The sequence below is a fragment of the Phalacrocorax carbo genome, assembly GCF_963921805.1.
Source record: "Phalacrocorax carbo chromosome W unlocalized genomic scaffold, bPhaCar2.1 SUPER_W_unloc_1, whole genome shotgun sequence".
In the NCBI taxonomy this organism is placed as follows: domain Eukaryota; kingdom Metazoa; phylum Chordata; class Aves; order Suliformes; family Phalacrocoracidae; genus Phalacrocorax; species Phalacrocorax carbo.
Window position 1 is genome coordinate 2,673,349 of NW_026990243.1, and position 13,228 is coordinate 2,686,576.

The following is a 13,228-nucleotide window of genomic DNA, read 5'->3' on the forward strand; positions in this document are numbered from 1 at the left end:
GGAGGTTTATATTGGATATTAGGAAAAAATTCTTCACTGAAAGACTGGTCAGGCATTGGAAAAGGCTGCCCAGAGAGGTGGTGGAGTCACCATCCCTGGAGGTATTTAAAAGATGTGTAGATGCAGCAATTCAGAGCATGGTTTAGGAGACATGGTATTGTTAGGTTGATGGTTGGACTTGATGATCCTAGAGGTCTTTTCCAACCTTAATGAGTCTGTGATTCTATGATAATGTTTCAAAAAGCTCTGTCTGACTGACAGAGGGTGTGAGGAGGAGAGCACTGATAATCACAGAATCATAGAAGGGTAGGGGTTGGAAGGAACTTCTGGAGATCATCCCATCCAACCCCACTGCTTGAGCAGGGACACCCAGAGCAGGGGGCACAGGACTGCGTCCAGGCAGAGTGTGAATGTCTCCAGGGAAGGAGACTCCACAACCTCTCTGGGCAGCCTGTGCCACTGATCTGGCACCCACACAGGGAAGGAGTTTTTTCTCATATTTAAGTGGAACTTCCTGTGTTCCAACTTGTGCCCGTTGCCCCTTGGCCTGTCGCTGGGCACCACTGAAAAGAGCCTAGTCCCGTCATCCTGACACCTGCTCTTCAGATATTTATAAGCATTGATGAGATCCCCCCTCAGTCTTCTCTTCTCCAGGCTGAACAAGCCCAGGTCTCTCAGCCTTTCCTCATAAGGGAGATGCTCCAGTCCCCTGATCATCTTGGTAGCTCTCTGCTGGACTTGCTCAAGCAATTCCCTGTCCTTCTTGAACTGGGGGGCCCAAAACTGGACACAGCACTCCAAATGTGGTCTCACTAGGGGAGAGTAGAGGGGGAGGATAACCTCCCTCAACCTGCTGGCCACACTCTTTTTAATGCATCCCAGGATACCATTGGCCGCCTTGGCCACAAGGGCACAGTTCTGGCTCATGGTCACCTTGCTGCCCACCAGCACTCCCAGGTCCTTCTAACAGAGCCGCTTTTCAGTAGGTCAGCCGCCAACCTGTACTGGTGCGTGGGGTTGTTCCTCCCCAGGTGCAGGACCTTGCACTTGCTCTTGTTGAATTTCATGAGGTTTCCCTTGGCCCAGGTCTCCAGCCTGTCCAGGTCTCGCCGGATGGCAGCACAGCCTTCTGGTGTATCAGCCACTCCTCCCAGCTTGGTATCATCAGCAAACTTGCTGAGGTTACACTCTGTCCCTTTCGTCCAGGTCATTGATGAATATGTTGAACAGGACAGGACCCAGCACAGACCCCTGGGGAACACCAATAGTGACAGCCCTCCATCCAGAGTCTGCCCCGTTGATCGTGACCCTCTGAGTTTTGTTGTTGAGCCAGTTCTCTGTCCACCTCACTGTCCTCTCATCCAACGCACACTTCCTTAGCTTGCCTCTGAGGATGCTATGGGAGACAGTGTCGAATGCCTTACTGAAGTCAAGATAGACAACATCCACTGCTCTGCCTTCGTTGACCCAGCCAGTCACACCATCATAGAAGGCAATCAGGGTGGTCAAGCATGATCTTCCCTTGGTGAATCCATGTTGACTGTTTCTGATAACCTTCTTGTCCTCTACATGCCTGGAGATGACCACCAGGATGAACTGCTCCATCACCTTTCCAAGGACGGAGGTGAGGCTGACTGGCCTATAGTTTCCCAGGTCCTCCTTCTTGACCTTTTTGAAGACTGGAGTGACTTAGTGGTGAAGACCGAAGCAAAGGCGGCATTCAGTAACTCCACCTTCTCTGCATCCTGTGTTACCAGGGCCCCTTCCTTGTTCAGCAGTGGGCCCACTGTATCCCCAGTCTTCCCTTTAATGCTGATTTATTTAAAGAATCCCTTCTTTTTATCCTTGACATCCCTTGCCAGACTGTGTTCCAAGTGCGCCTTGGCCTTCCTCATCGCATCTCTGCACACCCTGACAACATTCCCATAGTCCTCCCAAGTGGCCAGTCCTTTTTCCACATACTGTGAACCTCCCTCTTCCATTTCAGTTTCTCTAGAAGCTCTTTGCTCATCCATGCAGGTCTCCTGGCTCCTCTGCCTGACTTCTTACTCCAAGGGAGGCACCGATCTTGATCTCAGAGGAAGTGGTCCTTGAATACTGACCAGCTCTCTTGGACCCCCCTGCCTTCCAGAGCCCTAGCCCATGGGATTCCTCCAAGCAGGTCTTTGAAGAGGCCAAAGTTGGCCCTCTTGAAGTCCAAGGTTGTAACCCAACTCATAGCCCTGCTTCTACCTCACAGTATCCTAAACTCAACCATCTCATGGTCACTGCAGCCAAGGCTACCCCCAACTCTCACATCCTCAACCAGACCTTCCTTGTTTGTTAGGATAAGGTCCAGCAGCACATCTAGCCTCATTGGCTCCTCCACCACCTGCATCAAAATATTGCCCTTGATGCTCTGCAGGAACCTTCTGGATCGTGCATGGCTCGCCGTGCTGCTTTTCCAGCAAATATCAGGGTGGTTGAAGTCCCCCATGAGGACCAGAGCCTGTGATTGTAAGGCTACTTCCAGCTGTCTGTAGAAGGCTTCATCAACTACCTCTTCTTGATCAGGTGGCCTGTAGCAAATGCCTACAGCAGTGTCGCCCGTATTTGCCTGCCCCTTAATTTTTACCCACAAGCTCTCAACTTGTTCTCCTTCCACTCCAAGGCAGAGCTCGATGCATTCCAGTTGCTCCCTCACATAAAGAGCAACTCCCCCACCTCGCCTTGCTGGTCTGTCTTTCCTGAAAAGCCTGTAGCCATCCATGACCACATTCCAGTCATGCGAGCTATCCCACCATGTCTCTGTGACCGCAATCAGATCATGGCCCTGTGACTGCACACAGACCTCTAGTTCCTCCTGTTTATTCCCCATGCTGCGTGCATTGGTGTACAGGCATTTCAGAAAGGCACTTGAGCACGCAGGTTTCCCTGGAGGGGTGCACGAGGCCCCCTTATAGCTATGCAAACCCTTGAGATGGTTGGTCTCCTGGTTGTCATCTCGTGAGGCCGCTACAGCACCTTTGTCGCTGCTCTGGTTGGCCTGGCTTATTCCCCCATTGGACGTGATGGCATTAGCATTGCCACTTTGGCCTCCACCCCCCCCCCCCCGAGTTCCTCAGTTTAAAGCCCTCCTCACCAAGTTGGCCAGCCTGCTGCCAGATTCCCTCACCCCTTCCAGACAGGCGGAGTCCATCCCTCCCTGGCAGCCTATGGTTGTTGAAGAACATCCCATTGTCATAAAAGCCAAAACCCTCACGTCGACACCAGCCACGTATCCTGGAGTTGATTTGCATTATTTGCCTATTTCTGTCTGCCCGTTTTTCTCCAACAGGTAGTATGGAGGAGAATATGACTTGGGCACCAATATTTTTCACTTGCTTTCCCAGGGCTTTATAGTCTTCCTTAGTTCTGCCCAGGCTCTGGCTTGCAGCATCATTTGTGCCCACATGGAAGAGTAGCAGCGGACAGTGATCTGTGCTCTTGACAAGTTGTGGCACCCTCTCAGCGATGTCTTGGTTCTTAGCTCCCGGAAGGGAGCAAACCTCTCATGACTCCCTGTCAGGTCAGCAGATGGGCGCTGCAGTGCCTTTTAACAGAGAGTCACCCACTATGAGCATTCGCCTCTTCTTTTTACGGTATCTGTTCTGTGTTGCTGGTGCAGTTGCACCTTGTGAGCGTCTGCAGTAGCTAAAGCTTCAAATCTGTTGTTGGTGGTGATGCTGGAGGGTGGGGGCTGAAGCAGAGCCCTGCTTTTGCAGGTCACCAGGGGGCCGAGGTGCCTCTTTCTCAGTGGTGTCCGCTACAGGAACATGGTTCTGAAACCACCTGTCTAGCTCTGCCTCGGCTCCACTAATACTGTGCAGCCTTCTGTCTCCTGCAACTCAGCCACCTGACGCAAGAGGTCATCAACCTGCGCACACCTTGTGCAGGTACTTACCTTCTCACCAGAAGTGTCTGGGCACTAATTGTAACTCATTGCAACCTGTTGTCTGTACAGTAGCCTCTTTCCGTACCAGTTCCATCTGAATGGATGCATCAGCCGAGATGAATAACTCATAGCCATACCTACATACCAGCTGCAGTTGTTAGCTTCTGCCAAGCGTGGCCTGAGTCAGATATTAATTAGCACTCTGGTTAGGAGGACATAATATACACATCCATAAATTCGCTCTCAGCTCTTGTGTGGTTATCTCTTCCCCTGGGACTCCACTTTGAGCCAGATGCAGCCATCATGACCAGAAGCATCTTATCACGACTGCCACTGGTACTTATCACTTGAGCAGAGTCAGGGGCAAAGGATCAGGTGAGGGGGAGCGTGCCACCACACCTGGTAGTTTGAATGTCCTTTTCCTCCCTTTTTTTTTTTGCATAGGAAGCTTTGGACAATTCTCAGAAGAATCTGGACAATGATGTAAAACTCTTCAAGTTTCACATGTTTCTGTGTCTTCTCCTTTCAGGGTGCTTTCTTGCAAACATAATCTCTCATAGGGAGGGAGCCATCCTTGTCGCTGTATGAAAAGCTCCCATATAAACTGGAAACAAACTAGACAGTGTACAAGCATGCAAACAAATTGGGCCAGAGAGAACTTAATTTCTAGCCTGTTTCAGTGGTTTTAAATGCTTGTAGTGATACATGTGTTAAGTTTCAGAATATTTTGTGGTTAGTCATATGTCACTTTTGGTCCAGTCAGTGTTAGAAATTGAGGCAGAGAAAGGTGATGATATGCCAACTGTCCAAATGTGATAGGAGAAATAGGAGAAAAAGACAGATTTGCTTACTTGATTTGATTTTGTTGCCCTACTAGTTTATGTATCAGAATTGAAATCCAGGATCATGGTGAGAAAAGCAGGGGTTTCCCATTGATGAGCAGGAATGGCTGTACAGCAGGGAATCTCTTGGGTCTGTATGGAGGTGAGTTGGGTGCACCTCGTTGTTCAAATGGTAGGTACACCCCCACGATGGATGGAATTCAGTCTGGTGACTAAGCTTCAGTAGCTTCTTGAAGGGCTCACTGTGCTCTACTGAGACTTGGTGGCATTTGCATTTTCAGGCTGCCTTATCTTTTCCCATGTTTCTTAATGATTTCCTTCCCTTGCTCTTTCCTGCCCTCCTGAATGGTCTGTTTGGGGTTGCCTCCTCCACCCCAAATCATCCTAGTCTTTACTGTAGCAATATTGTACTTGCAGAGGTGACCTCTGTCAAGCAGAAATGAGCTTGCTGGCATTTTGTCAAGCTATGCTGGAGACCTTCAATTTGCTTTATTTTAAACTGGGTAGACCTTTGAGGCTGGCTCAGACTGTAGAACTGGGCAGTTGCCCTAGTACATGTTTCACTGATAGTAGGATTACACAGTAACAGTCTGTTTCGGGTGTGGGGGGGAACAGACTCTGGTTTATCTGACATTAGGCACTTGAAGGAGAGAAAAGAACAGACCTTCAGACTTTTCTTCCTGCTATTGACTTTTCAGTCATGTGGGATCTTTTGTGCTGCTGGTGAGTGTAGGAAGCAGTTAATTTTACTGCTCAGCTCTTTTCAGTAGACTACCATGTTAATTTGGGTATCTTTGGGTATTACATTTTCAGTATTCATAATCACAGGTAATCAAACTAGTGACTTAATTCTGGGTTTGGTAATACCCAGCTTGTAAGTACTGTGTAGCAACCCCTCAGTAACAATTGGGTGTTATGTGATGGACATTCCTAAGGAAGCAGAAGCTAATTTGCAGTGCTGGCTTGAGCATAGCAATGAGGGTCTAAAACGACAAATTAAGTTTTAGAGGGTTCTTATATTTAACGACTCATGGTATCAAGGGCGGTGCTCACCATTTTCACCAAACACCTTATTCCTGGTAATTCCTGCAGTTTTCTCCCTTGTACAGTCAAGTCAGCCAGGGAGGATTGCTAGTGCTCTCCTCAGGTGCTTTCTGGGATTGCTGTAAAGTGAGTCCATTTGTTTGGTTCCCTCATCAGTGCTGCTGGTGTTAGTCCAAGGTAAGTAAATTACCAAAGAATAGTTAATAGGTGTTTGTTCCTAGTCTCAGTTGTTCATTTTCCACATAGATCCATTTTCAAGCTTCATTGCAAGAGTGCCCAGTGATCTTACTGGACTTAGTCTGTCCACAATGGTTACATTCACATTGTGGCTGACTCTTGTGACTCCCTTAATGAGGGGGACTCCTGACTTCATTATGGGGATATATTTGCTGTCTCCATTTCCAGTCTTTGGCAGCTTTTTATATCTTAATCTTTAATATACTTATATATCAGTTATTCCTCTCCAGAATTTCCTCCTCCTTCACCTGAGCACTTGCTTTGTATATAGCTTGCAGCTGCAGAGTTAACAGATTAAAGTTATGATCCAGCTATGTCAAGGCGTGGTTTGGTGTCTTGATTTCTGCCCCTCAGATGAGAGGCACTTACTGATCTTGTGAATTAATGTCCCTTGCCTGGTGCAGCTGTGAAATAAAGCAGGCTTGCCTAGACCCTTTATGGAGGTCACCTGTTTTCTTTGTTTGCAAGAAACCAAGAACAGATGGGCTGTCAATTACTGTATCTTGGCAAAGCAGCATCATCTTTCAGCAGTCAGATGGGAGTTCTGAGATTATTGTGGTGGTCTGATACTCTTATTTTTCATAAACCCACTTTTCCAAGGTGTCTGAGAGGTACTGACCAAGGGAGGAAGGGAAAGGAAAGGGGGAGATAAATTATAAGGATCATAGCCACTACTTATAACAGCAACATAAGTAACACAGAATAAGAGGTACATGAATTACCATAGACAGGCATCAGTTTTTCCCCAGCATCTCTTGTAACCTACAGACTGGCAAAGCTAAAGGACACCAGCAGTAGTTCATTTTGCCTGTAGCAGCAAAACCTGTCTATAGTCTGGATTAGAATATCATATTTTGCCTCCTTACTACATTTAGGTTTGCTTTAGAGCTACTGATCATACCAAGATCAGTTTCACAGCCCTCCCACCCTCTCTCCCCAAGACAACAGATGTAGCAAGGGGAAGTCTAATGCATTACTAGATGGACAATCACACCCAGATCTGGCACCACTGAACTACCCCCTGTCCACAAGTTCTACAAATCATTCAAGACTACAGCAGAGTATTTTTTGCATCCAAAGACCAATACAGTATTACTCAGTTCCCCCTAAAAGATTCCCAAGGGACTTGATATTAGAGTTTTACACCCACTGGTTTAAGAGGTATGGATATTCTTACCCCAGTGCCAATGGCTCATCAGCTAGAGGAGATATAGTGGCTACACCAATGATGACTACTACCTACTCACTACAGTAGTGGCCTGGTTGAGAGGACAAAATTCTGAACAGATTAAATGTACTTATCTTATGAAGAATGAACAGCCTCAAATGCTCTTTAAATAACCAGAAAATGTTCAGAGAACACAGCCTACAAGTTAAGTCCAGGGTATAACCCACCTGTGACTCACAAGAAGTCATAAGATATCCTTGCCAGGATAACGGCACATAACCAATCAGGAGTGCTCTTGCCATGGGAATGCTAGATCATACAAATTCCTAGCTCTAAAGAACAACAAGCCAGCAAGGCTTGCTAGGCCTCTACTAGGCTTTTCTGGGACTCGTGATGCTATGTGTCACATCACATCCTATCCTATAGGAGGCTCCAGTGAAATCCGAGAGACCTGTTGTCTCAGCTGTTTAACAGTTTTCCTTTCCCTTAGAGCCAAGATGTGTGACACACAATTTATCAGCAAGGTGAATTTGAAAAATGACTCACTGGCAGAAGTGCTGGGGATCTCATCACCATGTACCAGTACTTAAGGGGTAGCTACAAAGAAGATGGAGACTCCCTTTTTACCACAAAGTCACATGGAGAGGACAAGGGGGAATGGACACAAGTTGCTCTTGGGGAGATTCCAACTGGACACCAGAGGGAAATTTTTCACAGTGAGGACAGTCAACCATTGGAATAATCTCCCCAGGGCAGCGGTTGACTCGGCCACATTGGGCACTTCCAAGATTTGGCTGGACAGGGTGCTGGGCCATCTTGTCTAGTCTGTTCTCTTCCTAGAAAGGTTGGACTAGATGATCCCTGAGGTCCCTTCCAACCAGGGATTCTGTGATTACAGATTCTTTGCTGAGCAGGGCTATCGTAGTTTTGTGGGTTTTTTTATATATATGTGGTTATATATATGTACACACAGTGTTTTTTATATAGATGGTTATATTTATGTACACCCCCCCATATTGACCAAAGCCATATTAATTTTTTTTTTTTTACATTAAAGAATGACGAGTATTTATATAAAAATATATGGCTTTGGGCAATTTTGCTTCCCTTCACTTTTTTTTTTTTTTTTTTTTACAGCTCTCACTACAGCTGTAAAGAAGTCAAATTGCACAGTCTACATAGTCACATCATATTATGCAAGTTGTTGCAGCCCAATCAGGCACGCTATACTTGAGCCTAAGCTTGGCAGGAAAATGGAGACATAGCACAATGACGACAGCAATTAAAGTCTCCTTTAGCTCTCTCCCACACCAGCTTAACTGGGTGGAAGTATGTGTATTAGGACAATCAGGTAATCATTTAATGGTTATAATGAAAAAGCTGTGATGTAGGGTAATTCAGATATTCAGCTCTCCAGGGGATGAGTTGCAGGGCAGAAGGAGGGGGGGGGAAAGGCAGAACCATCTACAGCAATCTGTCACAGCTGAAGTGAAAACAATCATCAGTTTGGACTGACCAAGGAAAATAATGGATCCAAATGAGAAAACATAGTTCAATTAGATTTCTAACATTTATGCTAAAGCAATTGATTTTATGCTACCAAGAGTTTATGATAACAGAGACATGCTCCTCAAAGACCTGGAAGCCATCCGTACCAAGCTGTAACCTGTTTGCCCTACAGCTTGAAAAGAATTCCCACTCAGAACTGCACAGAAAAGAACTGGATATTTATGTCTTCATCCCACTATTGTGAGAACCCATAAAATATGGTCATAGAAACACTTGTTACCCTCAAACAAGATTCTTCAAGTATGCCATAGCACTGGTGTATTAGCTCTTACCATTTTTCCTCTTTAAAATGCTACCCAAATTTAGTCAGGGTAACATTTAGACCTATAACTATTGCACAAAAACATTGTGTTTTGCTGAAGTAGATATACTAAAATAAATGCTATTAGGCTTTTTTAAAGGAATAAGTAGAAAAACTTTTTGCACAGGCTATCATATTTTTATCTGTCTATACATTCTAACAGATCTTCTACAACTACTGCCTGGCATATGAAATGACACTGCAGGACCAACAAGACTAATATTTGAACACATGTGCAAACTGTGACTACTTGCAATTTACAGCACCACATGTTGGGGGCCAGGGGTGATGGGGAACAGAGCAGAAAGGCAAAACATTACTTACCTGGGCTTCTCTGACAAGCTGAGAAAAATCAGGCAGGCAGAAACCAATGGGTAATCCAACCTTTGCTGGGGTTTTGAATTTGTCTCCTATCTTAAATGGGACATCATCAAGATAACTGAAAGGCCCTAAGATCAAAAGCAGAAATTGTATCAAAAAAACCTTACAAGTTTAATGCATTCAATTAAGGCTCACATTTCTGTATTTGGGAGCTATTTTATCTCTGCTGCCCCAACTACAGGGTGACTCAATACAAAGGAAGTTGCTTGATCGGAAACACATTGAATCTGTTTGGACTTCATTGCCTCAGTTGTGGTGGGTTTTTTTAAATTGTGTGGGGTTTTTAAAAATGTTTTAGCTCATAACTACTAAAAAAAAACCCCAACACACACAACAATCGAACAGATTTTGAAGTCAGTATACCCAACTGTCATGGTTTAACCTGGCAGGCAGCTAAACACCTAAACGCCACACAGCTGTTCACTCACTCCCCCCCAAGTAGGATGGGGGAGAGAACTGGGGGGGGGGGTAAAGCTCATGGGTTGAGATAAAGAAAATTTAATAAGACAGAAAAGGAAGGGAAAATAATAAGAATCCTAAAAGAATATACAAAAGAAGCGATGCACAACACAGTTGCTCACCACCTGCTGACCGATACCCAGCCACAGTTCCTGAGCAGCAGCTATGCCCCCCCAGCCAACTCCCCCCAGTTTTTTGTTCAGCATGACGTCATATGGTATGGAATATCCCTTTGGCCAGTTGGGGTCAGCTGTCCCAGCTGCATCCCCTCCTAACTTGTGTGCCTCCAGCCTCCTTGCTGGCAGGGCAGTGTGAGAAGCTGAAAAAGTCCTTGACTAGTATAAGCACTACTTACCAACAACTAAAACATTGGTGTGTTATCAACATTATTCTCATCCTAAATTCAAAACGCAGCACTATACCAGTTACAGTGAAGACTCTATCCCAGCTAAAATCAGGACACCAACATTTTGGCTTCCCTTGCGACAAGACTGTGCCTACACAACTGGAAGCTGAAGCTCTCCTGAACACTGTATTCTGTTATGTCTGTCTGTCTCTCAAAAAAAACCCAACAAACCCCACACAAAAAAACCCACCCCAAACCTAACATTTTTGTCATATAATCCAGGTTTTGGCATACAAGTAGAAAGTAACATTTGGACAGAAGTGGTCACAAGGGCAAAGTGACCCAAAGTCTAGATGCTCCGCTTCAACCAAAACACGGTGAAATAGCTCAAGACTATTTAGCATAGCAATTCTGATTTTTGAAACAAGGCAATCTAACTTAATCAGCTGTCTGATTTGTGGTCATTCCAATGAGAGGCCTCAGACTTATTTCATGGTCCTCCATCTGTCCTTTATATCTATCACTTACATGTGGTATTTAAAGAGTGTTTTAGGATGAAACACTTTCTTTAGGCACCCTGCAAATTCACGAGACAGAATCACTTAGAGCTCAACCACCTCCAAGAAGCCAGACTATAGGGTTTTTTTTTCCTTGAGCTGCTGTGAAGAAGTATTAGAAAACCCACAATATAAATTGCACTCAGTTTCTCAATTAACTGAAAGAGGTTTCTTTGATCACTGGTCTAAGCTTTTGGAATTACAGGCAAGGTTTCTGGCTGTGTATAACAATCTGAAGTGTTCCTCTAGCACTCATTTATAACTTTGCTTTGAGTGTTGTGGATCCAAAAAGACATGAGTGGCGTTCAGTGACTAACCTCTTGCTTAGTAAGCTGTGGCTTGCCATTTTTCTGACCCATTTTCATACTCAGAGGACAGTTTAAGTACTGTTTGTGTTCCTTCACTGTTGACTTACCTACAATAAGGCAGTCACAGGCTCCCAAAAGGGTGAGCAGCTTTCAAAAACAGGAACATCCTTTTAATTTGGAGTTAAATGTTTATGCACTGTCATCACTTGAGCTCTCATATTATGCACCACACTGGCTGGTCCCAGAGTCCTGTTAGGACACAGGTGGTATTTCCTCCAGCTTTGAAAGCATCAGGCTGAATAACCTACATCCCACCTGCACCACCAGAATGAAAAAGTGCTCCAGGCAGAATATAATAGCATTTTCACTAATTCTTACTGAGAAGCACACATTCAAGCATTACATAGCACAGCATCCAGATGGCACCTCACTGGCCACCAACACCACTATTTGCAACACAGCATCCAAATAGCATTTGAGCTGGCAATTTGAGAACCTGTATATGCCAAAGCGTTTGCTTATGCAGAAATAGCAACTGTGGCAACCTTTGCACTGAGAGTGGTAAATCACAACCAGGTCAGAGACAAACAGATCTCCTGAATGCTCAGAGGCCGGTGTGACTGCTGCTACTATGCCCTGCTTAGTCCCGCTAGCACAAGTCCTGCTCTAAGCAGGACAATCCAAACAAAGCAGGATTAACACTCTGCACCAATCTCACAGCCCAAATTGCTCAGTGTGCAAATACTTGTTTTATTAGACCTATTGACACAGTAAGTGGTAGATACCTCCCCTTGCACAGCCTTGTTTGCCTGAAATAGATATTAGCCACAGAGGGTACAAGCACACATTGTGGTATTTACACAGCAACACTCTTTTAGTACAGTTAAAAACAAAAACAAAAAACAAAAACATCAAACCCCAAAAAAACCCCAAACCACCCACACAACCCCCCCACAACACAACAAAAACAACCCACAACACCACCACCACCACACCCACACAACACAACAACAAAAACCAAAACAAATAAAAACCCTAAACACACCTAGACTAGATGGACTGCACTGACAGCTGCCAGTTTAACCTCAGCAGCTAGACTAAAGAATAAAAACCTTCTAGTTTCTTCCCAGTATACTGACTTTTTAATAATGACTACTGCTATAACCTCAACTTGAATACAACTCTGCTACAAAACCCACAAGCACACATTAAGAAACACACCAAGTGTTTTAGGACATTTGATGGTAAAAAGTCTTTCCGAAGCAAAACATTGATGCACATAGTATTTACTTTGATCCAGCGCAGTCTGAACAGTACTAGTCTAGTGAAGTTAAAATCTGATCCAGAAAGCCAAGAATCCTTTTCCTTTTGTAAACAGATGACCCTTCTGCCTGAACACACTGATGGGTAAGGGTGTAAATTGTTTTAAATGGCAAATTCTAAAGCAATAGGAAAATCCTATGTATAGGAAGTATTAGGCGAGCCACTGTTTCAATAGTCCCATGTACAAGTGAAGCAATTAAACTTTTTTTTTTTAACTGTTATTTGATATGGCTGTTAGCCACTTCATCCTTTTAGCAGTTAAAAGCATACTGAGGAAGTTCTGAGAATAGCCCTGGCAAAACTGTAACTGTCAAGTCTGATCTCTGACACCATGTACTATATGATATTCCTGGCCCAAGGATCTACAACGAGAGCAAGATTTCTCTCCACTTTAGCATAATACAGAAATCACTGGCCAACTCATAGAGGTGCCCTCCAGTTTGGTAGTGTCGTGGTTTAGCTGGCAACTCAGCCCCACACTGTCGCTCGCTCACTCCCCCACCGGTAGATGGGGAGAGAATCAGAAGGGTAACGCTCATGGGTTGGGATAAGAACAGTTTAATAATTAAAATTAAAAGAAACAACAACAGAAATGCAATGTAAAGGAGAACAACGAGAGGTGCAAAGCCCCAGGGGAGGGGGAACAAACCGCCGAAACAACCCGCACGCGATGCAGCCGCTCACCGCCCGCCAACCCGACGCCCCTCCTGAGCCGCAACTGCCCCCGCCTCAATACACTGGTCATGGTCTCACATGGTATGGAACGAACCTGCCATTGGC

General features: G+C 45.1%; 1 protein-coding gene across 1 annotated transcript in view; it reads left to right on the plus strand.

Annotated features, from left to right (window-relative positions):
• The window catches only part of LOC135310816 (ubiquilin-1-like), a 140,893-nt gene that overhangs the window by 41,014 nt on the left and 86,651 nt on the right, over positions 1–13,228 (plus strand). The gene's annotated exons all lie outside the window — the stretch shown is intronic.